Consider the following 23,248-nt stretch of genomic DNA (forward strand, 5'->3'; position numbering starts at 1 on the left):
ATTCTCAATCTGGAAAGGTCCAAGCAGAACACATCACAAAATATTGCTTTCTAGGAGCAAAGCTAGACATGGGGTGCTTAAAAGCGTATCCTGCGGAAGAGCAGCGGTGGTGACTTCTCATGCTGGCGGCATCCATAAGAAGAAGAAAGTCTCCATCAGTATGATTATACAAGTCATTCTTGGGAATGACGTCTTCATGCATACCTCCGATTCCATTTTGTCTCCTCAAAATGCGATTTATCAAAGAGGAGCTTGGCAAACAGTGGGCACAATCCAAAGGTGTGTTCGACGACATGGTCAAGGTAACCCCACAAATGCTATAGGCCTTGGAGTGATGGATAGGCAAGAACCATCTGTCAGTAGAGCTGTCTCTCAAGCACACGCCAACACTATTCGTAATCACTATGGATGCATCCCTGGAGGGCTGGGGAGCTTACATCCAAGAACTGCAAGTGAGCAGCAAGTGGCATCGGACTCAAAGTCAATCACACAAAAATATGCTGGAATTAAAAGCAGTCCATTTGGCCCTTCAATCCTTTCTTCCCAGAATACAATGCTAAAACAACGCTTTACATAAAGAAACAGGGCGGCACACAATCTCCCCTACTTTCCAGAATGGCACAGAGGTTATGAGAATGGGCTATAACTCACAAAATCTGCCTCGGAGCGGAGCATGTTCCAGGAATACAAAACAGGATTGCGCATACACTCAGCAGGCTCACAACATCCTGCAACGAGTGGGAACTACACCAACAGATCCTGCATGACATCTTCAGCCGCTGGGGCACCCCAAAGTTAGATCTATTCCCAACTCTCCGGAACCACAAATGCTGGTACTATGCAAGCTGGCATCCCCAACGGGGGTCATTGGGGAATGCCTTTTTGATTGCATGGTCTGGCATCTTTGCCTACACTTTTCCTCCCACTCCTCTTCTCCCAAGAGTCATCAGGAAGATAGCGAATGAGCCCTGCAATCTGATTCCCATTGCTCCAGCATGGCCACATCAACACTGGTACACGGAACTGCTTCTCGTCTCTCAGGTTCCGCACATTTGACTACCAGTATTCTCCAACCTCCTCATGATGAACCAGGGAGAGGTCCTACATCCGGATCCCCGACAACTTCACTTATCGGCATTGCTCCTGAGTTCAATAAGTTCCAGCATCTGAACATTTCTGATGACTGTAGAGCTATCTAAGCCAGAGCGGATAGTACCAACAAAATGTATTGCTTCAAGTTAAAGCGTTTCTGGATCTGGTGCTGCCAAGCAGAAACACATTCGTTTTCCTCCTGTCCAGAACAACTCTTGCCATACTTCCTACAATTGTAGCAATCAGATTTGGCACACAGTTCTATAAAGATCCATCTAGCGGCCATTTCATTGTGACAGAAGGACACTTTCCTCTCCACCTTTGTGGTCTTCCAGGATAATCAAGGAATTCCTCAAAGGTCTGTTTCATGTCTATCCTCCTGTAAGGCCTCCATCTTCCAGCATGGCAGTTAAATACGATTCTTTCACAACTGATGAAGCCTCCTTTCGAGTCGATTCACAGGGCAGAGATCAAGTTCCTATTGTGGAAGTTAGCTTTGCTTCTTGCACTGACATCCGCCAGAAGAATAAGTGAAATGCAAGCATTTGTTATAGAAGAACCATTTTTACAATTCAAGCTGGACGGTCTCCTCCTCTGCACAAATCCAAAGTTTATACCAAAGGTTCCTTTGGACTTCCATTTGAATGAGCCGGTGGTACTAAATATGTTCTTCCCGAATCCATCGACTGCTGCGGAGTGGACGCTTCATGCGCTAGACGTCAGGTGTTGCCTTAAGTTCTATCTGCAAAAAACAAAAAACAAAACCCTTTCGCAATTATTTGTCACATATAGCGCTCCAAGGAAAGGTTTCCCGCTTTATAAGCAGAGCATATCTAGATGGATATCCAGTGTCATACTATTTTAGATTCACATAAGATCCACCCTCCTCCCCGCTGGGAAAGCTCACCTTCCTCTAGTTCACCATATGAGCGATAGCACTAGTGCTCGAAAATCTGGTTCTGAGCTTCACTCAGGGGGGTTATATTTATTTATTTATTTGGGCATTTGTAAAGCGCCTGGTGACGCCACTGGTGTGTCCCCGCGCTGTAGTAAGTGAGAAGTGACCGCCCTCCCTCCCATTAAAGGCTACCTGCTGAAAAGGTGAGTTTTGAGCTTTTTCCTGAACAGGGTTTCGGATGGTTCAAGACGTAGTTCTGGAGGCAGAACATTCCAGCATCTGGGAGCGAGAAATCTAAAAGATCTCCCTCCCATACGGGCCTTCCTTACCCTGGGTACCATCAACAGTCCGGTCTGAGAAGACCGTAACTTACGAGTAGGCTCGTAGTGGGTCACCAGATTCTGAAGCGGTTCAGGGGCTTTACCGCTCAAAATACGATGACATGTGGAGAGGGCTTTAAACTCAACCCTCTTCTCCATAGGAAGCCAGTGGAGGGCTTGAAGAGCAGGGATGGAGGGTGATCTCCTGGGGAGCCTGAGTACAAGCCGTGCCGCGGCGTTTTGAAGGACTTGAAGGCGGCCCATGACCTTTTTCGTGGCCCCCAGATAGAGCAGATTCCCATAGTCAAGTCGCGAGGTGACCAGGGCGTGCACCAGCGTCCTTCGAGCAGAAATGGGAAGCAGATCTAAGACTTTCCTTAAGGCTCTTATGACACCGAAGCACATCCCCGTCACCCGGCTAACCTGGGGACCAAAAGCCAGGTCTCTGTCCAGCCACACGCCGAGGTTCCTGGCCTCCTGACAAGGAGCAGGGACCTCACCCAGGCAGGGCGGCCACCACGCCGACGACCAAGCAGAGGGCCCTCTCCCCACCACGAGCACTTCGGTCTTGCTGCCGTTCAGTTTTAAACAGTTGGCGGACATCCACGTTGCAAGATCTTGCATGCAGTTCCTGAAGATGTCCGCTGCAAGACCGGGTGCACGCGATAGGGAGACGACCAACTGCGTGTCGTCGGCGTAGGACACCAGGCGGAGACCATGTCCCTCCACGATGGCCGCTAGGGGGGAGACGTAGATATTAAATAAGGTTGGGCTCAGGGACGAACCCTGAGGCACGCCCTGGCCCAACTTGATCTCCCTCGAATAGCATTCACCCAGCCTGACCTGGAAACACCTGTCAGACAGGAAGGACCTGATCCAGCCCAGCGCAGCGCCTGTAACCCCTCCTCCATTCAGACACTGTAGCAAGGTGGAGTGTGCTACAGTGTCGAATGCTGCGCTTAAGTCAAGCAAGATCAGAGCCATGGTTTGGCCCTCATCCACGCCCTGTCGCAGTGCCTCAACCGCCACAAGAAGCGCCGATTCCGTCGAATGACGGGGGCGGAAGCCAAATTGCGAGTCGTGGAGCAGCGAGGCCTCCTCCACGTACTGCATAAGTTGAATATTGGCTATTTTTTCCGCCACTTTAGCCATATAAGGCAGGAGGGAGATAGGGCGAAGGTTGTCAAGTTTATCAAAATTGACATTGGCTTTTTTCTGTAGGGGTAGTACAATTGCTTGCTTCCAGGCTTTGGGGACACTCTGAGATTTAAAGGAGGTGTCTAGTAAGTGGCGGACATGGGGTTCAAGTATTTGCAGGCTACCCTTGAGTCGACTGGGAGTCGTCGGGTCACTTGGGGAACCCGATTTTATCGACCCACAAATACGGATTAATTCTTCAGTCGAGGGGGTGGCGAAGGTGGTAAGCTGTCGTTCTCCTTTGGTTTTGGTGACCTTCCAGTGTGGGGGGCTGTTGGTGTTTGCCCGCTGAGGAAAGGAGTTATAGATGTTGTTAACTTTATTAGCAAAAAATTCTGCAATACGGTCGCAGCCCTCCGTAGTGCAGAGTTTTGTGGGCATCACAGCGGGCTTCCCTACTGCAATGGATTTATAAATAGAGAAGAGTTCCTTGGTGGACTGTTCAGCTTCGGCGATCTTAGTGCAGAAGTACATTGATTTACCCTTTCTAAGCAGCTTATGATAGTTACGCCTGCAGTCTATGTATTCTGCTTTGGCGGGAGTTGAATAGGCAATCCTCCATTGCCTCTCCGCCCGTTTGCAAGCTGCTTTAGCCACCCGCATGTCCTCATTGAACCAAGGAGCTGATCTCATAACTCTACCCCCCATTTTGGCCGCACCAAGTGGAGCCACCAGGTCCAGGGCCTCCGTGATGCGTTGATCTAGGCTGGAATTAATTTCTTCCACCCCCACATCCCCGGGATGGTCCTTCGCAATTAGCGCCTGGTTAAAAAGAGCTTGGGAGAATGCCGCCCATCTTCGCCTAGGATGTTTGTCAGCAGGAGGGTCGGCCCGACAAGGTCCCTGTGTCCCAATGGTAAAAGGAATAAGATGGTGGTCAGACCATGGGATAGGGATAGGAGTCTGAGCGTCCACCTGGTTCCAGTTTGCAAAAAGTGGATCAAGAAGGTGGCCCATCTTGTGGGTAGGGTGTTGTACCTTCTGTTCAAACTGCAGACTTGCCATAGTCAGACAAAGATCACTTGCTGCCTTGTCCGTGGGGGTGTCTAGGTGTAAATTTAGATCGCCCAGGACTAGATATTTATCCGTACTTAGTGCAGCTTCTGTAACGTCCTCCACTAGCTTTTCAATAAAGGCTGTAGAAGGGCCCGGGGGGCGGTAAATCAAAAGGCCTTTCAAGGTGAGGTTGCCATTTATCGAGATAGAGAAGGCACCAGCTTCACTGCCCTCAATGTTTGTACGTTCCAGCTGACATTGGTAGTCCTGTTTAGCGACTATGGCTATGCCCCCCCCTCTCCCTTTTATTCTGTCCAATCTTTGAAGACAGTAGCCCTCTGGGATTGCCTCGATAATTTCTGGCGTGGAATCTTGATCTAACCAAGTTTTCTTAAGGAAAAGTAGATCCCATTGCAGCCTGCTGAGTAGATCGTGGATATCGAGGCAGTGCTTACGTAGGGAGCGTACGTTTAGCAAGCCACATATCAGAGAGTGTTGGGCACTAACTTTAGCTTCCCCTGTGTAGAAGGCGAAGCCACAGTAGTTGCAGGCCGCGTTGTTTCCTACCTCCATGCTATGTAAGCAGGGTCCCACATACTCATGACGGAGGAGAAGTAAATCCGCTCGGCTCCAACTGATATGGGCTGCGGGAGGGCCAGGGGTTCTGGCCCTAGGCCGCAATCGGCCGCGGACGGGCGCAGACGGGCTTAACTCAGGCGCAACTCCGGCGCGCCTTCGTCGCGCCCGCTGCGCTCGTCCGCTGCGCTGCCGAGTACACATCCGCCTTATATCCCCCCCAGCATCCCAACAACTAGAGCGCTGCAGGTGGACTCCAGGAAGCAGCTGGCTCGGACCCTCCACGCCCTCTGCACAAACGGCGCTAACCACCGGCGTCAGAACGAGGCGGGAGGGAAGGGCGAGTCCAGTGCCTTCTGATTGGATAATGTGGCTGTCTGTCTGTCAAAAGATCAGGGCTTGATCCATCACCGTTTTTTAGCTCACTGCACCATCCCAGTTCAGAACCTGGCTACATGCAAATTAGTCTGTCCCTGGCCCAGTGCATCATGGGAACAGGGCAGATCAAACTACCAAGCCAATTCTTTACTGGAAAGGAAACAAGCTTCCGGGGACCGGTTTCTGGCATTGCAGCCGTCCTCGGCCCGGCTTGCTTGAATCCTAATGGTGCAGTGAGCAAGGGACTAACATCTGAGCATACCCTGCCACTCCTATTGCATGTAGCCAGGTTCTGAACTAGGATGGTGTAGTGAGCTAAAAAACGGTGATGGATCAAGCCCTGATCCTTTGACTGGGTATGAGTGTTCTGTTTAATTCAGATGCTCTGTCCATCGCCACCCCCCTTTTCTGAATCGTTTTGGCCACTATAGGAGTGGCAGGGTATGCTCAGTCATGAGTCCCTTGCTCACTGCACCATCAGGATTCAAGCAAGCCGGGCCGAAGACGGCTGCAATGCCAGAAACCGGTCCTGGAAGCTTGTTTCCTTTCCAGTAAAGAATTGGCTTGGTAGTTTGGTCTGCCCTGTTCCCATGATGCACTGGGCCAGGGTCAGACTAATTTGCATATAGCCAGGTTCTGAACTGGGATGGTGTAGTGAGCTAAAAAACGGTGATGGATCAAGCCCTGATCTTTTGACTGGGTATGAGTGTTCTGCTTAATTCAGATGCTCTGTCCATCGCCACCCCCCTTTTCTGAATCGTTTTGGCCACTATAGGAGTGGCAGGGTATGCTCAGACATGAGTCCCTTGCTCACTGCACCATCAGGATTCAAGCAAGCCGGGCCGAAGACGGCTGCAATGCCAGAAACCGGTCCCCGGAAACTTGTTTCCTTTCCAGTAAAGAATTGGCTTGGTAGTTTGGTCTGCCCTGTTCCCATGATGCACTGGTCCAGGGTCAGACTAATTTGCATATAGCCAGGTTCTGAACTGGGATGGTGTAGTGAGCTAAAAAACGGTGATGGATCAAGCCCTGATCTTTTGACTGGGTATGAGTGTTCTGTTTAATTCAGATGCTCTGTCCATCGCCACCCCCCTTTTCTCAATCGGATTACAATACTAGCATCCAATTGTGAGCAAGGCGGTTTTCTGCTGAAACGCGTAGGGTAGCTTTCTTGGCTCTCATGCTGATATAATAAATCCTTTTTTAACTGGATCTGAGACTGGCATTACTGAATCGGAAGGAGTGCACTCGCGCATTTCTGCACTTGGTGAGCGAGTATTTGGAGTACAGGGTAACCTCTGACCCTGAAGTGTACCTTTGCAGAAGTGTCCCGACGCCTTCGGAGGAGGTGAAAAGTCATATATATATATATATATTACCTACTGGTGGTCGCCTGTAGGTAGTTATAGTTAGGACCTATTAGCCATAGGAAAACCGCGACATTCTATTTGGAATAACTTGGGTGTTGTTGATTAATCTTCTTGAAATTTTCCAAACATTTGGCCAGATCAGTTTCGTTCCTTCCCTAGAAGTTCAGGGGTGATTGGTGAAGCGGGGGCCAAGAAAAAGGTGGTGTCCCAAAACGTGTTTTCCCTATGCAATTTCCGATAGGACCTTTAGACACGGCTACAGCTCGAAAGGATGAACGGAATTACACCAAATTTGGCAAAGAGGTATCCTCAGTTCCGACTTGTGCCTTTTGCTTATATGGTATCAATCTGTTCAGTAGTTTCTGGGAAAATTACGGTTAAACTCATTTATATTTCTATGGGCGCGGTGGATCCGCAGATTGGGCGAGGATTGGCATCGTAGCATAAGCGCACCGTCCCGATCAGGCACTGAATTCTAATTGGCTGTCAAGCGGTTGTAAACATTCGAAACCAGGAACTGTTGGCAGCCATCTTGTGCCTCGGTAGAAGCGAGGCTGAGGAAGTCAGTGTAATATGTGTGCAAAATGTGAACAGGGGCAGGGTAGACACACCCTGACCCCCTAGACCTGCTCAAGGGGTCTCATAAGGACCCGTAGGGCAAAAAAAGTTAGAACATTTATTTTTTACAAAAAAAGTCGCGGGATGCACATAGGATCTGCGCATTTCGCCGCTGAAAAAAATGAAGCATGTCTTTTTGAGATATATATAAAGCTTATGTGTTTAGATATTGGGTGGCTCTAAAAAGAGCCCTTGTGTTTATTGAGAGATTTTAGTACCTACCTAAAAGTAAGTACCGATGCAGAGTCTAAAGTTCAAGAGGAAGACTCTGTTCCCTTCATCTGTAAAATGTACACCATCTCTCCTATAGATGCCATCCATATTTAAACGCAGGTTGTTGTGGTATATGGACCCCATTCTATAGTCTCGGAGAAAAGCAGAAACAGATTTATTCACATGTTTCCTAGCTTTCTCAATCTTTGGACAAAATTGATTGGACTAGTTCCATTTGTGCTTTTGGTATATGTTAGAATAGACAAAGGGAGTTTGGGGGAAAAGTGAAATCGATTCTCCAAAGGTGTCCAACATAAGCATTTGCAGACCTAACCCAGTCAAAGTGCCTAGGTCATTGCCACCACAGTGCACAATTATGAGGTCAGGGTGTGGGAGATGCAAAATGCTTTTGACAATGGCATCAATTGGTGTCACTTTAATCCTCTCTGTCCAATCGATTTAATGTCTACATTTAGTAAACCTAGGTCTTTGTGAATTCCTTTGCGTACAGCATTCCTTTGGCTCGAGAAAATATAGTTGTGTCCCACAATTCACACTCTAAGCATCTTGAAAGGAGGTCTCGATGCACTCAGATGGTCTCTGTAAATGAAACGGCAGTTTGAAAACTAAGATCTTTCTAAAATGGTGGATAAGATGCAGTGTTGAAAAACAGAAAAGAAAAGATTGGTTGTTTGACAACATTCTACACACAAAACTAGGGTGCATGTTTCTGTTTTTTAAAAGCATGATTCCTATTGGTTATTAGAACGTGATTGAAAATAATATTACGTAGGATAAGGTTATATATTGAGAAGTCGAGCACACTTGCTTTTTTATTTAGTAACATTGTGTGATGAACTTTTGCGTTCTTCGGAAGCCAGCATTACTTTTTTTGCATGGGTAGATGCTAATTTGTATGTGGAGATGCAATCTGCTTTGAATTTTGAAAGTGACAACAGATTTCACTGCTCTAACTTTCAAAATGCAAACTAAGTTTGCTAAAGGAGGGGGGGATTTTTGAGAGTCCCGCTCTGTCAAAGCAAACAGCAGTATACCGGGGGCAGGCACCCCGGGACACTGCAGGAGCCGGTCGTGGAAGTTCCCAGGGCCCTCGAGGGCCACGCAGTCTGCCTTCCGTAATACACAAATTCCCAAGGGTGGTGATTCCCGGGTCTTGAGGGGGGTTGTTGAGGCCCACATACTTGTAATTTTGTTGGGGGGTTGGATGCGAAAGTGGTGCAAGGGGGTTGTAAATCTGGTACACAGTGCTTTGTTTTACTTTGCTTTCCTCTTTGGTGTTGTAGAGGATCCAGGGTAAATATAACGGTTTTTGTACAGCCAGTAACTTTTAACCCTACAGCCAACCGGCTTTCTGCCTGTTACCATAGTAACAGTTCATGGAACACTTACGTGAGCACAGAGGTTTGAAGTTCACCACACTAGGTATAGATTCTGGTAAAGATCTGGTAAAGAGTTAGCTTCAGAATTATACTTCAAATTATAAATATAATTTCCATTGGGGAATGCTACCCCCACAAAAAAAACGTATATACTTTTTTTTATTAACTTTTATTAAAACCGTAAATAACTGGAAATATAACTAAAAGATCATACAATAAATAACTAGAACCACAACTTTAACAAAACAATATAATAAACAACATGTGATGTGGACTCCAATAGAAGTGCGGTAGTTAATCTGCAAAACAAAAAAGAAAATTAGTGTTTAAAATTAGATCAATGTGACTAAATGAGGTCAAACATTACAAGTCAAAGTAACACTTGACGATATTTAATATTTTTTAATGTGTGCAGTGTGCCTGATACATTTCACTCATCTTATAGGCTTGCATTCAAGCGGTGTCTGTATAGAAGTGCCTACTGCATCAGATTTATATTAGAGATCAACAGGTCTTTAAAATGATTCAGAGATGAGGCAGAATTAGGTGAGAGATCTGGGGCCATTTGTATCAACAACGTGATTTGCGATTCTCAAATAGCGATTTTTTAGAAATCGCTATTTGGGAATCGCAAATAGGGATGTATGTACAAAATCACAATATATTTGCGATTTCTTAGTATTCCTTAATTGCTATTAGCAAATTGCAAATCGCAATTAATTAATACTTTCCCATTCATTTTTATGGGCCAGGAGGCCCATAGGAATGAATGGGAAGTTATTCTCAATTTGCGATTCGCAATTTGAGAATCGCAAATTGAGAATAGTTCAAGGGTGAAGGGCTGTTGCACCCCTGAAATAAGCATGGGTGCACATGTGGTGCACATACATGCCCTAAGGGCATGTATGTGCTTCACATTGCACTTTGAAAAATGCATAAAAGTGCATTTTTCAAGGAATTCGCAAATTACCACCAACTTGAAGTTGGTGGTAATTTGCGATTCCTTAGGGCCAATTTGCATTTTTTTATGCTTCTTACATTGCATTTAAGGAATCGCAAAATTTGCCATTCTTTAAATGCAATTGCAAAATAAGGAATTGCAAATTTTGCGATTCCTTATTTTGCACGCAGATTTCTTTGATACATACCATTTAGCACTAATGCGTTTGCAAACGCCGAAATTCGGCGAATTTCAGCATTTGCGAAAGCATTAGTGCTTGATACATATGGCCCCAAGTCATTATGCAGGACAATAGTTTTTTAGGGCTTATTTACAAGACTCTTGTGCCACTTTTGTGTTGCTTTTCTCATGTTGAAAGTGACGAAAAAGTTGCGCAAGGGGTTTGTAAATAAGCTCTTTTATTTCTAATACATTTAATCGGATATATTGTATATCGAGGCCATTCTGCTTACTTTGTGTAAACACTGTGACCAACAGAGTTCACAACTTCAACTGAGCTTTGGTTCTACATGTCAGAGTTGACAGCAGCGTCCATAACGTTAAAAGCGAAAGAGAAACGATGTGAGAGAGTGAAAGATAGAGAAAACGACATCAAAACTGTGAGAGAGAGAAAGTTATAGATGGAGCAGATTTACAAACCCAGCCTCCACCACCCATGGACCTTTCTCCCCGTTGTTGCCACCTCCTTTGCTATGCCTTATCAATCAAATCTATGCACTTGATCTTGGGTGTACCTGCTCTCAAAATGCTTCCACTGGCCATTGTACATGCAGACTTTGGTCCACCAAAATGAAGGTTGTGAAATTAATTTCCACAAGTCTTGCAAAAAGGTGAATGTAAGAAAAGTCCATTGCCGGATATGCAAGACTGCTTTCAAGAGTAGACCCAAATAAAAAGTACTGGTGTGGAACTGCAAGCGTGCGGAAGCACTTGCAGACTAAGAATCGGGTCAACTTTGCAAGGGAAGAGTTAAAGAGATTGAGAGAGGCACTTCCTGCTTCATGAGAAGGCCCAAGTACTAGTGGAGCAACACCGTCAACCTCTACTGCACAGCCTAATATCCGTCACCAATTTGGAACCCTTTAAGAGACAAAGTAAGAAGGTTGGGAGCTCTGTATGCCATCCTAATACCTAATCTACCATTAGTTATACAGAGATCCACCCTGTATCAGACCCATCCGTACAAGTGTGAATTGGAGATTATCTGCCACCAAAAACCTCTCAAGTTCCTTATATCTGTTACTTTTTAACTTCGTCGACTAGTCATATTGAGAGTATTTACCTTAACGTTATCCGTTAAAAATGTGTTAATGTTTTTGGCTTCTCACAACTAGTTTGTGCCATATTTGAGAGATCGGTGTAATGAGCTAGAATAGAAGGATATACTTTCTTCAATCTAGGCAATTTGCTGCTGACTTATGTAACATTCTGCAAACTGAAAAAAAGAGTTAAAAATGAATATGTTGTACATATGTCCAAGCTTAATTTTAATGTACATAAAAACAATTGTTCTCAATAGGATTGGGGTTGAAAAGCAATCATCAGAAGTTTTCAACCAACCGCGTTAGGACCATACTAGTGGTTAGACAAAATCATATGCGAATACCAATATGCTTTCACGGGGCACTATGGACACGCTCGGTAGGCGTTCATAAGTGTCATCCCTAAGAGCCCTTTTTCCTAATTACAACTATTCTAACGAAAACATTTCTTAACATAAAATAACATAATGTAATGTATCTTCAACAAATTAATGTTTTTGGAAGTATCATTACCAGCATGCAAAAAACACCACAATTGTAGTTATCTGTCTGCAAACACATGAAATACACAAATGCTCATCTCAGAATGCTTTTCTATCATAAAATTTTGAAGTCAAACCTGATAACTCCATTAGGTCCATTGTAATTTTCAGCTGATAGCATATGGAGAGTAGTCAGTGGATCTGCTGTGTCGAGTTGTTGACCACAACCTGGGACAGTGCATGGGCAGGAATAAACAGTTTGTGGCGACCAATACGTCCCATGGTTGAGACATCTGTATAATGAGCTAGAACAGGGGGCAAATCAAGTTTAACGTTATTAAAAAACATGAAGAGCGTGCTAAAATACAATATTGGCCAATCGATTACATGTGCATTGCACGAGAAAAAGTACATCGCATTAACTTGAACAGCCGTAGCACACTGCTGCGGGAACGGCCACGTGGCGCTTGGCAAATTAAAGAAACGTGGTAGGATTAAGTGATTTGCACAGAAGAAAGGATAAGAAATCAAGTTTAACGTTATTAAAAATCATGGAGAGCGTGCTAAAATATAACATTGGTCAATCGATTACATGTTCAGTGCATGGGGAGGAAGCAGCACGTGGCTCAGTACTTAAAAATTAAAGGCGGCAGGATTACGTTATTTGCCCAGAAACATCTCCTACCAAGGCAAGATATTTGAGGTATAAGAGCTGGAAATCGTGCTAAAATACACTATTTCCGAAAACATTACTTTTGCACTGCATGGGGCACGTGATGCACTACTTACAAGAGAAAAACAACATTGCATTAACTTGAACAGCACGCAGCACACTGCTGCGGGAACGACCACGTGGTGCTTGGCAAATTAAAGAAATGTGTCAGGATTAAGTGATTTGCATAGAACAAACAATAAGAAATCAAGTTTAACGTTATTAAAAAACATGGAGAGCGTGCTAAAAAACAACATTGGTCAATCGATTACATGTGCAGTGCATGGGGAAGAAGCAGCACGTGGCGCACTACTTAAATAATGAAAGGTGGCAGGATTAAGTGATTTTCCCAGAAACAACGGCTACCAAGGTAACTTATTCGATATACAAGAGCTGGAAACCGTACTAAAATACACTATTGCCGAAAACATTACTTTTGCAATGCATGGGGCACGTGACGCACTACATACACGAGAAAAACTACGTCTTATTAAGTTGAACAGCACGTAGCACACTGGTGCAGGAACAGTCACGTGGCGCTTGGCAAATTAAAGAAATGCACCAGGATTAAGTGAGTTGCACAGAAACAAAAAAGTCAACTTTAATGATATAAAAGAGCAGGAAAGCGTGCTTAAAAACAACATTGTCAAATCGAAAAAAAAATCGCATTTACGCGGTATATAAAGATCGTTCAGATTAATTAATTCAATTACTCTTAAAAAAGTGCTTTGCAGAACGATGATTGGTTGAGCATGATGTCACTGGGTGTGAGAGCTGTGATTGGGCATGTTGTAATTGAGCATGCGCAAATAAAATGAAATACGTTAGGGGTACTTAGCCAAGTGGTGGGACGTATTGTGCGCATGCGTAACATTAACACGCATACGCTACCACAAACATGCATGCGCAAAGTGAAGGCAACTCCTAGGGGTAAATACACAGGTGGAGTTCGGATGTTGTTTGAACACTGGCTCATGCAGAAGGCGGGGAGCCGGCGAGACAGTGGGGGAATTGGGGACCCTCCCACGGTCCCCAATGGTGACTGCCAAAATACATTTTTTAAAAAGGCCGTTTCCGGGGAATGGAGTCCCCGGGACCTTGAAGTGGCTTCAGGACGGGGGCTATGTAGCCCTCCTCCATAAAATAAAAATATATAATTAGTAGCCATACCAGGGGGGATGGGGACCCCGGTGCCCAGAATTGGCCACGTGAGGGCCCCCTTCCCATAAAAAATTGAATACGGATACTCCGCTTATTGTCATCATACCATAAGCGTACTCTTTCGATCACACGCTGAAGGCTAATTGGCTGACAAGTGGTTGTCAACATTTGAAACTAGAAACTATTGACAGCCATTTTATGACTCAGTAGAAGGGAGGCTGAAGAAGCATGTGAAATGTGTGTTTAAAACGTGAAACGGGGGAGAGTAAACACACCCTGATCCTCTAGGTCTGCTCAGGGGGTCCCACATCGATCCCCAGAGCCCCCATTTTTTGGGGGGTAAAATCGTGGGGTGCGCATATGATCCGCGCACTCTAGCGATATTAAAAAAAAGAAAGAAACGTGGGCTTCTGAACGTCTTTGGTAATTTGCATTCTTTCAACTGTTTTAGAGGAGATGCACAAGTGCTGGATCCAGGATCCACCCCTGAGTAAGAAAAGGTAACGATAACACTATTTACCTGCTAAGTGAATTTTCTTTCATAGGCAAACATTGAGTCAGTTCACTTGCAAGTGTGGAGTTTTGGAACTTTAAAATATTCACCTAAAATCATCCGAACGAATTCCAATTAACTCACCTGTTATCAGGAGAGAACCCAGTGCGGCATCTTTTAGCCCAACACTGACCCTGAAAAGTAGTTGTAAGCATACTAACAAGTAACTTGTATTTCCTTCTATAGGAATGCCCTTCCTATAAAAAAAAATGAATAAAGTTAGATTCGCGGCTCAGGCTCTAAGGGATGGGGTCCCCAGGACGCAAAAAAAGTAAAAGGAAGGGGGGCCACACAATGTAATGTAATTTAAAAAATAAAATATCTAAAAATAAATCGTTTTAAAAAAATTAGTAAAGCAGTATCAAAAAATAAATATAAGAATAAACATATTAAAAAATTGTCATTTACAAAACCTTTAAAATTCATTGAAAACCCATAGGTTACAGACATGTTATAGTTAGGAATTAGCATTTAAAAAACCTTTGAAATTCACTGAAAAAACATAGGTTTCAGACATGTTATAGTTAGGAATTAGCATTTAAAAAACCTCAGAAAGTCACTGAAAAAACCACAGGTTTCAGGGGTGTTATAGTTAGTTGGACATTTCACTATAACCATAGTTGTACTAACTATAACTCACACGCCGGCAATCCACTGCTGATGATGTCACATATTACATCATTCATGACATGGTCAGTGACATCACTGATGACATCACTGATGACATCTCAAATGACATCACTGATGACATCACTGATGACATCTTCCACGTGACAATCTGATACATCTTATCATTCACTAGTATACCTTTTTAACACTCATTATAAAATATGAAGTACCATACTTGAAAGGATTGACACACCAATACAAGGTTCTAAAAAGCCACTTAGTGATTCCTAGATCTACACACACATCTAAACACTTACGTATAGATTCACTTATACATGCTAACTAAGATCAATACAACACTATTAAATATATTTATACACCTACATCAACATTACACACCAGCTCACATCATATCCTCTTATGCAGTCATCCTACTCACTTATGCAAACAATTGATCATACTTATATTTACTAAGCTACACACTTACACAAAGACCACTTTCTTTATTCAAGTAGATAGTAACTCATACTCAGTGTGTTATAAAATCACTATTACAATCACTGAGTCTTATGTATACTTATTTATATATAACAACTTTCACATACACTGCCATTTCTATTTCTACTTTGTTGGACATGTATCATTGAGAAATATATTTACTCACATCACACCTATAAAGAGATTCACTCACCCAAACAACTGTTTACGCATACAGTCTGAACCTCATATACCTACTAAATCAACTATTTACACATCTTTGGACAGTCACACACCTCCCACCCAACCACACACACATTCATTCACTATCACATACAAATACTCACTTAACTAATTAAAAACTAATATACACTTTCACATAGCTAGTAACTAACTTATGTAGTACTTTACACATCAAGAGATAGAGTGATACAGATATTCACAAATATTAAACACTATCTCATATATTTAGTGAGACACTTTAAATTAGTCACTTAGATAGTCATTCACTCTGCTACTAAATCCTCCATTCAGACACGTATACATCAACTCAGACTTCAAGGCAGATTGCTATATATATATATAATACTTATTTAAATATCGAAGCAAACCACATTCACTGGATGATGTCATCAGTGATGTCATCAGAGATGTCATAAGAGATGTCATCAGTGATGTCATCAGTGATGCCATGAATGATGTAATATGTGACATCATCAGCAGTGGATTGCGGGCGCGTGAGTCATAGTTAGTACAACTAACTATAACGGGGGAATTTCAATGGTTTTGTACGAGTGAAATGTCCAACTAACTATAACCATTAGATTAATGGGGTGTCACCCGCAAAATCAAAAGGACCTGGGTATATATGATATAAGAACAATGGTCCTTGACTATAGATTTAGATTGATATTATCAATAAACCAATTTAAAGTAAACAATGCGAATAGATCTGCATTTGAAGAATGAATCTGTATGGGAGAAAAAAAATTATCTTATTGCTAGACTCTGTGTATGACATACAGAGACAGTACCCAGGGTGAACAGCTATATTCACAAGAGTAGAAACCAAAAAGAAGGGCACAGTGTCCAAATTTCAAATTTTATCAATCAAAAAGCAGTCACATTTATTTACAATACCAAAAAGGCAATACTGTTGGTATACGGCGCAAGTGCTATAAGGAAAAGAAAGAAAAGGGTGCTCAAGTGTCAGGAAAAGAATAGAAAAATCATGCTAAAAAACATTTTCAATATTTACAACAATACAAACAAGCGGTAACTTCCCGCAAGTAGTAATACAAAGGGCCTGTTCAATTCCTTCCAGGGTGAATAATGGAAGGGGGGATGGGGACGGGCTAAACTAAGATACAGGCATTTAAAAAGTGGGCGTCGACGTTTCGACCCTATTGCTCGTGGGGATTTTACTTCCTCGGCTGCGGGTCTTCTTCAGGACATACAAGGCAAGGGGGGGGGGATGGGGTGAAAAGCTTGGCCGCAATTCACTAAAGTTCTGGATCACCACCTGTAATATAGAATTGAGGTGGGTTTTAGCCAAGATACAGTTTAGAAGTTAGGTTATTTAAGAAGATATTGGAGGGGTACATTACCAATTGAGCTTGTTTGGTCCAAATTCCGCCAATTTTAGGGGTTCACCTACTGGGTACAAGGTGGAATATCGGTCAGCAATCAACTCCCAAGGGATTACTGACTACAATACATAAAAACTCCCTGTATGGAGTATCCGTCAACTCACCTATCTGCAGGTCAATTTGACTACCGGTGAGTTGGCTCATTTAGCCAGGAGATGCAATCTGTAGGGAAGGAACCCACTAATTAGTTCCAAACAGATGGGGAAACCTATGTAGCTTAAGGTTTTGTGGTAGGTGTTACAATGCACTTACCAATGTATATTGGTTCAAGGGCTGTAGTTTCCCGGCGCCCCCACGGGCAGACCGGTGTTGATTTTAGTTTACTGCGCCACTTCTGTCTATTTGTCCAGGTCTAGGCGTGTTTTCGCTGTTTTAATTCAGCGTCGTTTGAGTACAGAAGCCAATATCTGAGTAAAAATGTAAATGGCAGACGCATTAATTTAATGACTGCTTCTATACGTGGAGAAACAGTTCGCAAAGTGCGCGGGGGTACTGGCCTCGACACACCAGTGCGTTCCGAGCATGTCTCACCTGAATTTAAATTGAATGGCTCTGCCACAGCGGACCCGGTCACAGATTCACCGTTTCCGAAGCGGGGCGAACGAAGCGTCCAGCCACAGTTACTACTTCCGCGTAGTGGTGGTAGTCACGTGTGACTCTTTCAACCAATGGCCTTTAACTTGGCCCAGAGTTAAAAACACAAAAGAAGGACTAAGTAGTTAACATGGTGGTTCAGACAGCCACAGTTGCTACTTCCGCACAGTGGTAGTCACGTGTAATATTTTCAACCAGTGGCCTTTGACTTGGCCCAAAGTTGAAACACAAAGGAAGGACTAAATAGTTAACATGGTGGTTCAGACAACAAAAAACGGACTCATTTATACAGCATAAGGCTCTTTTTAACTCCGTCAATAGTGGAGTGTTTACTTAATGCTTTGAGCAGCCTATATGTCCTTAATATCCGCAACGAGTGGAATACGTTTTTCTTCAATGTATACACAATTAGTCCATGAATATTATCCTTCCTATTTGCACAATAAATACATATAAACAATAATACCATATATTTACAAACTTAACAATATGCGCAATGTGTACATACAAAAAACAGAGAAAAAGATTCCCTAAATACATATATTGCACTGGCATTCACTCAAACAGTAATTCACAATTAGCCAATACTGGATGTTACTCAATGGTCAGATTGGTGTTGATAAAATGATATATATTCAGACAGTTGTCTATGGTTTGGCAAGTGCCAAAGTGTATAGAAGGGGGGGTCCAATTGGGTCAAACAACGTGGAATGGTATACATGGTTGGTAGGTCGACCACATTTTGCCCTCCAGCTCCCATTCATTAACCAATTTTAACCAGTGAATCGTTTACCATCTGACACCAGCTATGGCTATTAATGGAGAATGACCTCTGGGTGAAGTACATTGTGGAATAGGTACAGTATGTAACAAATACTTTTTTTTTTTTTTTTTTTTTTTCGCAAGACCTTTATTAACATATAGCAGTTGACACAGCATGAGCCTACAACCCTGAGGCCGGCTCGCTACGTAAATATCAGCAACCAACATAGGATAAGGACGTCGTGCATAAGCAGCGTTACAGTGTGAGGCAGAGTTCTTCCGCATGCCCCACATATGGTTACTAGCTGGTAAATGAAATGAGTCTCACTTTTTCACATTTTTTTTTTTCAACAGTGAACAAAAGAACAACTTTCCCCAACTTAGACCATAAAGTGCTATCAGTACATACTACACTTCAATTGTTACGGTAGTCACAGTTCCCCCTAGGTTCCCGCCGGCACATGACTCACGTATGTGTTGCTTACCTACACAGTACCCTAATCAATTCAATCCAATGGTCGGTTCTCTTCATCATCCTGTGTGGAAGCGAGGTAATTCTCTAAATAACCCCAAATACTCTTGGGCCTGGATTTCGCCGGCAGTAGCTCCTCGTATGTTTGTAGCTTGTCCCGGCAAGTGGACATGTCATGCAACCATGTTTTTACCTTCGGCAGCTTGCGACTGTGCCAGCATTGTGCCACCTGTCTCTTCGCCAACAACAAGGCTATGACACAGAACTTGCGTTTCAACGCCCTGAACTGCGGCACTATCCCTAGCAGACAGACTTTGGGTGTGCATTGCACCTCTTCCTCCAAAATGATAGACAACGTTGCAGTGACCTCCACCCAGTAACTCGTTATTTTGGCGCAGTCCCATGCCAGATGAGCGAAGGCCGCTCCCTCTCTGTTACACCTTTTGCACCTATCTTCCTCCTGCAACCCGTATCTAAGCAGTTTTGTCGGCGTGTAATAGAGTTGGTGAAGGAATTTGAAATGAATGATTCTCAAATTGCCGTTGGGTGTCAGAAGTTGAGTCAGAGCACAGGTGCCAGCCCATTCGTCGTCTGTCAGTGGGGTGTCTAACAGTGTATCCCACCGCCCCTTGGCCTTCAATGCGTGTCCCGCTAACTCGGACTGTGCAGCTGAATAGAGTCTAGAAACCAGGTGCGACAAATCGGTAGTTGTGATCAATAGTTGTAGAGGTGCAAGGCATTCGGGTTCCAATGGGAACGTCGGGTAGTGTTCCCTCAAAGCTCTTGTGAGCCTATAATATGTAAAGTGAAACATGGGAGTCTGGTTCTGGATGTAACCTAACTGGTCTAGGCCCACAAATGTGCCCCCTTGAAACACATCCCCCATCCTGTCAATGCCAGCTCTACTCAGCAGGGACATTCCGACACTCTCCCTAGTGACTGACAGCTCCTGATGATGATGTAATGACATGGCCGGCGCGTACAGTGGGGTTTTATGAGCCAGCTGTCCTAGCCTGTGCCATGCTTTGACCGTGGTGTCCACTGTGTTAATATCCCTAGTATGCAGCGGTGGGCGTGTGTGTGAAATAATCGCTGAAAGGGGAATAGGATGCGCATCACTCTCCTCAATAGCCGCATGTGTGATGTATGGGACCGCATGGTACCAATACGCCGCGTATTGCGCCTGCGCACAAAGGTAGTATAGGAGAAAATCGGGCACGCTGAAACCACCCTGCGCAAAGGGGAGTGTAAGAGTTTGCAGATCCACACGTGCCTGTTTGCCAGCCCATATCAGGGTCCTAACCAAGGAGTTAATGCGGCGGAATATGGCCTGTGGTGGTGTAATCGGGACGTTATTAAATAGGTATAATAATTTGGGCAGCATGTTCATCTTTACAATAGCTATCCTGTCAGCCAGCGAGAGGGGCAAATGTATCCATCGCTGGACACTATCCTCCAGCTTGGAGAGTACCACACCGTAGTTCGCCCGTAGCACCTCTTCTGGGTCTCTATGGTACATTATTCCCAGGTATCTGATCGGGTCTTGTTGCCATTCTAGCGGGAAGTCCACCGCAAACTGGGATGTAGTGTCAGTGAGGGGTATTATAGAGGATTTGGCCCAATTTATAGCCAGCCCTGAGTGACCTCCGAATCTGATGTATTCCCTGAGTAGTGAGTTCAGGTGAGTCTCAGGGTCACGGACATAGAGTAACATATCGTCCGCATACAATGATATGTGAAGCGGCCTGGCAATGAAGTTTAACGCCGAATCTTTATAATTCTGCCTTATCAGACAAGCCAGAGGCTCCAGCGCTAGGGCGAATAATAGGGGCGAGAGCGGGCAGCCTTGCCTCGTCCCTCGCTCAATAGCAAATTGATCCGAGACATAGCCATTGATTCTAATCCTTGCACAAGGCTTCGTGTAAAGTAAGGAGACCCATTGCACAAATCGCCTAGGAAACTCCATTCTATTCAGGACGGTGAGCATATATCGCCACTCGATGGAGTCAAACGCTTTTGCAGCGTCGAGCATGACCGCCACCGCTTTGACCGAGGGCTGCAGGTAGTGTGAGAGTGCAAACAGGGATCTAGTGTTGTGCGTGGTCGATCTGGAGGGTACGAAGCCAGACGGGTCCGGTAGGACCAGACCGGTCATCAGAGGAGATAGCCGTTTCGCTATAAGCTTCGCAAGGATTTTTGAGTCCACATTGATCAGTGACAGTGGTCGGTATGAGTCGCACTCCTCCGGATCCTTAGATGGTTTAAGGAGAGCGATGATCATTGCTTCGCGCAGTGTGGGGGGGAGCAGCTCCTTTTCAAAGGAGGTGCCGTACATGTCCACCAGGTGCGGTGCGACAATATCTGCATATTGTTTATAAAATTCCGAGGTATACCCATCCGGGCCTGGCGCTTTACCATTTGGCAGCGAGCCTATTACCTCGGTCACCTCCTCCACCGTGATAGGCCTGGCTAAGTACTCCCTATGCGCATCCGACAGCCAGCCAATAGCTACATCGTGCAAGTAGTCATACGTATCATCCGCTGAGGCTGTTGGTTGGGATTGGTATAATGACCCAAATGAGTCCACAAAACATTTCAATATATCCGCAGCATGCGTTTGTGGCTCCCCCTCACTGGACTTCACCCTGAGTACAGTAGCCGGACCACGGCCCTCACATATCTTCCGAGCCAACACAGCCCCAGGCCTACCTCCCTCCCCAAAGGCTCTAGCCACATGCGTGCGATTCAGGTACTTCATTTCAGATTCAAGAAATTCTGCGTGCTCAGTGTGGATGACACGCAGTTCAGCCAGATGCGAGACATCGTTAGTGGTCTCATATAGGGACTCCAGGTCTCTCATCCGCTGCTCGCATCTGCGGATTTGGCCCCTAATATCCTTGAGAACCCCTATAGTGGTGCTAATACAGACCCCCCTTATCGTGGCTTTGAACGCCTCCCAAAGGAGGCATGGATCATCAGTCGATTGATCATTAATTTCAAAATAATCCCTTATCGCTTTTCGTATGGTATCAGCATATACCGTGTCAGTGAGGGCTCGTGAATTGAAACGCCATTGGAAGGGGGGGGCGCATACCGTGGAATATCCAACTGCAGCAGAACGGGATTGTGGTCAGACAGTGTGCGGGGCAGCACCTGCAGGTGACGAACCCACAGTGCTAGGTCCTTGGTGCCCAGCCAGTAATCCAGTCTGGACCAGCTGTTATGTGAAGCTGTTATGTGCGTGGCCCCAGATGCATCCGCATGTTTCAGCCTCCAGAGATCTGCTAAACCCATGTCTTTCATCATGTGACCCACCATTAGGCGTGACTGTTTGTGTTGTTCCAATGAGTTAGATGAACGGTCCAGCCCATCACGGAGGGTCATGTTCCAATCACCCCCGCATAATATGTGTTCGCTATTGTGTTTCTGCAAGTGGTCCCATACTTCCCTAAAGAAATCCGGGGCGTCCGTGTTTGGACCGTATACATTCAACAACGTCACTCACTGGCCTCTTAGTGTACCTGACACCAACACATACCTCCCAGATGGATCTTGTGTCACTGTCTGAGTCTCAAAACCCACCCCACGCTTTATCAATATGACCACCCCCCTGGAGTAGGAAGAGTATGAAGCTCTGTGGACTGCCTCCGCCCACCTCGACCCCAATTGAGCGTGTGAATGTGGTGCTAGGTGTGACTCTTGTAGAAACGCTATGTCCACATTCCATCTAGTCAGGCTTGCAAAGATCTGTCTGATTTTACGAGGCTGTGAGAACCCTCTAATATTCCAAGTAATAATGTTCAAGCTACTCCTACCCGCCTCCCTCGAACCCATCAAGGTTGAGCAATACAATACATGACAGCGCCACATTTGTCAACTGTGTAGGAATTACCAGCTTCCCCTCCTTAGGAGTTCCGAATTGTACAACAGCAGTCTGAACCATTGGGGAACCACAAAAAAGGAGAGGTATATCGCACTTTGACGGTCCATTCATACAGGTAGACAACCCCCCACCCCTTATCCCACCCACTCCAGCAACCCCAACCTGCCGAAGCCTTACCCTTGTAGTGCACCATGCCCTCAAACTCAGAACCATAACTACAGTGCTCAGCTCCGAACTCTGATTGGGTTATACCCTCACGGAGGTCCGCTGGAGGCACAACTCTCCACCCGATGAACGGGTGTGGGCGACACTAGACAAACTATAATGAATGCAATTCAAGTGATCAACCGCCGCCACCCCCCCACCGCCCCCCAGCGACACATCAACAGCGCTGTAGAACAGCCACATACCTAGGAAAAGCCCTTCACACCGTGATGTCATAAGGCCAACAGTAAACAATATATTCCTCCGCCCCCCCCGACCGCTGACCTCCATTCACCGCATATTGGAAACAGAAAAGACAGCGTCAGTATGATGCGCCCAAGAGCGGGAGCCTAGTAGGCAGCTTACATATCACGAGGTCCTGCGGTCCACAATGTGCGAACCGGGCTTC

Source organism: Lissotriton helveticus, chromosome 5_1 (assembly GCF_964261635.1).
Source record: "Lissotriton helveticus chromosome 5_1, aLisHel1.1, whole genome shotgun sequence".
NCBI classification, from domain to species: Eukaryota; Metazoa; Chordata; class Amphibia; order Caudata; family Salamandridae; genus Lissotriton; species Lissotriton helveticus.